The following is a 3,800-nucleotide window of genomic DNA, read 5'->3' as shown; positions in this document are numbered from 1 at the left end:
GCTTGCAAGAGAACGAATGATGCTGTATACATAGCTAACCTATTCTTCAAGGAGATCACCCGATTACATGGAGTACCTAAGACCATAGTCTCCGATAGGGATGTCAAGTTCCTAAGCCATTTCTGGAAGACCCTGTGGAGAAAGTTTGATACAACGCTGAAGTATAGCACAACAGCTCACCCTCAGACCGACGGACAGACTGAAGTAACCAACAGAACACTGGAGTAACTTGATACGCTGCCTCAGTGGCTCTAAACCTAAACAGTGGGATTTGTCCCTCGCACAAGCAGAGTTTGCCTTCAACAACATGAAGAACCGATCGACTGACAAATGCCCCTTTGAAGTCGTATACACTAAACGACCGAGGTTAACATTTGACCTCGCATCCCTCCCTGTTACTGTGGAAAGTCACAAAGAGGCCGAAACCATGGCAGAGGATATCGAAAAACTACACAAGGAAGTTCATGACCACCTTGTCCAATCCACTAATTCCTATAAGAAAGCAGCAGACGAGGAGACAAACTGTTTTCTCCAAAGGGGACTTAGTAATGGTACACCTAAGAAAAAACAGATTCCCCACTGGAACGTACAACAAGCTGAAGGATAGACAGATCGGCCCATTTCGCATTACAGAAAAATATGGAGATAATGCTTTTAAGGTCGAACTTCTCCCAGATATGCACATCCATTCGGTATTCAATATCGCAGACTTGAAGCCCTATCATGCCCCAGACGACTTCCAGCTTGCTGACTAATGCACTCGTGGTCGAGTACAATCTCGGGAGGATGGAATGACGCAATTATAAACAGTGCAATCACACAGTCACTAACTATCTTTGTTAGTAGCTGTTATTTCCGTTTTCAACTGTTTTTGTTAGTAGCTGTTTCTTCTGTTAATAGCTGTTGGTAGCTGTTATTTCCAAACTAATCAGTTACAATAACTGATTAGTTACACTCAACCAACACTCACAGCTATAAATAATCATTCTCCTATTGAGAATGATAGAATAGATTCTTGAATAAAAGAGAGAAATTAATTCCAGCTTTGAATTACATCAAATACTTGTGTAGTTTAGTTTAGATATATATTTAAACTAGCACGCTAAATAATAGTTTGCCCTGTTTGTGTTTGCTAAGTTTCAACTAATACTCTCAGTATTTATCTTTGTGCTTATGTGATAGATTTGTTATGCACTGTAGTGATTTGGGGTGTTTTCTTATTTTCTGCATCTTAACTACCTTATTTGCTGCATCTTAATTGCTAACGATTTAGGGATCATAAGCCTTGTCCTCTTTGTTGAAAAAAAAAAGTGGTTGTTTGAAAGAGGAATTACTATTACTATTACGTCAAATTACATATTAAATGAAAAAGAAAATTACAATTTCTTTTAGCGCTATGTAATGGTAGTCAGGTATAGTAGTCATGCCTTTGCTCTAGCTTATATATTCATGTCTATGTTACTTTCACACTTCTATTTATTAATTTCATGAAGTCAGTGGGTTTGAAAAATGAAAGAATCGTCATCTTTTTTAAACCACTAGAGTCTTAATGTTTCAAATGAATTTTCCAATTTCTTTTTGGGCTGATGTTTCCATAGCCTGTTTCTTAATAAATTGCATGCCCTCTTCCATTTTTAAGGGTGAGATACCTTTTTGTATCTTATGCCCCAAACAACATTTGTTTCTCATTCCACCCAAAATAATTGGTTATACTTGCTTTGTCCAAGATGTTCGGCCTCAACATACAAAGTTGGATCCAAAGACCTTAAAATATATCTTTTTGGTTATTCTCGTGTTCTTTGAACATTCCTCCTTTTATTCCACACCTTCTTTCTTTTCGAATATGAGTCGAGGGAGTATCAAGAGTCAAAGGATGATTTCTTTGTCTACAATGTTATCTCTCCTTCTAATCCTCTTTGTGGTTCATCTTCACGTGTGTTTACTTCTATTTGTCAACCCATCACTGAAGTCTATGATCGACGACAACCTTCTTCAATTCCATGCCCTACCCCTAAGGCTTCTTCGTCATTGGATCCAGAAATGAGTGATGATCTTCCTATTGCTCTTCGTAAAGGTAAACTTAAGTGTGCTCATCTTATTTCCTCTTCTGTTTCATATAACCATTAGTCGTCTTCTACATGTTCTTTCATTGCATCATTAGAGTTTGTATCATTAAGCCTATTCTCATCTTGGTTGGTGTGTTGCAATGGTGGAGGAGATGATTACTTTAGATGATAATTGTACTTGAGATTTAGTTTCTCTCCCTGCACGAAAAAAGTATATCAGTTGCAAATGGGTGGTTACAATTAAAGTTAATCCTGATGGTTTTGTCGCTCAATTAAAAGTACACCTTGTAGTGAAAGGCTACGCACAAACATGGCGTTAACTATTCTGATACTTTTTCTCCAGTAGTAAAAATGACATTTGTGAGGTTGTTTATTTCACTAACTTCAATCAGTCACTGGCCTTTACATCAGCTTGATATTTTTTTTGAAAACGAGGTGTAATTATGAGTCAATAAAAAGGACCTGATCATATTGAGGAAGGAGACCCAACCTTGTCTGGTTTCTCCTGAGTAGATGGATGAAGGATTGTATTCTAGAGAAGTTTCGAGCAACACACCTCATAAACCAATCAGATGGGGTTCGGAATTTGGATAGCTTTGTTGTTTCGGTTTCATCACTCGCATATTTGTTGAAAAACTTCCAGTTTGGTTCTTTTACAAGAACATCTATTGAATCAATGAACCACTCTAATTGGATCTTGGATAAAGTGAGGATTTTTTGGAAGTCTACATCTTCAATATTGAACCTCCACTTTTCGAACTAGATATCGTAGAAAGTGTCTACCATTTTTCAACTTTTGACTTCCATTTCTGAAAAAGATGGAGTTGTAACTCCCTGGGTTTGGCATTGTCGGCGACGTCACCGTGAGAAGGTGTGGCCGAAATAAAGAGAGAAGAGGGTGGGTGAGAGGAGAGGAGAGGTTCAATATTTGTTTCCAACTTTTTTACATCAGCTTGATATTAAAAGTGCATTTTGTTAGGATCCCACCTAACAAGGATTACCTCAAGAAGAAAAGATGAACTCAAGAATACTTAAAAAACATCTACACATGAAATATATATTAGAAGATCTTAGTAACAAGTAACAAGTAACCCTAGCCTTTTGAGAGGGTTAGACTCTCCTAAGGTTCCCTTACAAGGAAAACTTTCTCAAAATTCTTCACCCCTCTCCAACCCCTCTCCCACTATTTATAACAAAAAGACCTAACCCACCATCTATTTACTATATGACCTTACTAACAACCATTTTCATTTTCTCCTAATAATCCACTATTTTTCTATCTAGGGTCCTTACATTACTCCGCCCTTCGAAGACACCTTGTCCTCAAGGTGTGCTTACAAACTACAAACCTTGAACTCTCTACCATACCCCTGCCATCTCGGAAGAAATTTTATTCAGCTTTGCCTTGAAATTCTATTGGGTTGTAATAATTACACTTGCATGCATCCAACCCTTTAGACTCCAAGAACTTCCCCAATCTTCATTCTTCTCACACGGAAAGTGATCCCAATTAACCAACTGCCATTCCCTGAGCCTAATTCCATGCCACTTGCATTTTAATTTGAAGCTCTTCCTCTCTAATGGGCTAAGCCCACAATTAACTTTATGACCCCATCCCCAAATCAATTTCACGGCCCATACACCATCTTTCTTAGAATTACCAATGAGCTTCAGGCAATTCCTATCCATTTTCAAGTTACATTTCAGCCACACTAACAAATGGGTCTCAATGAA

This window comes from Cucumis sativus, chromosome 7 (genome assembly GCF_000004075.3).
Source record: "Cucumis sativus cultivar 9930 chromosome 7, Cucumber_9930_V3, whole genome shotgun sequence".
In the NCBI taxonomy this organism is placed as follows: Eukaryota; Viridiplantae; Streptophyta; class Magnoliopsida; order Cucurbitales; family Cucurbitaceae; genus Cucumis; species Cucumis sativus.
This window is presented reverse-complemented; position numbering follows the sequence as displayed.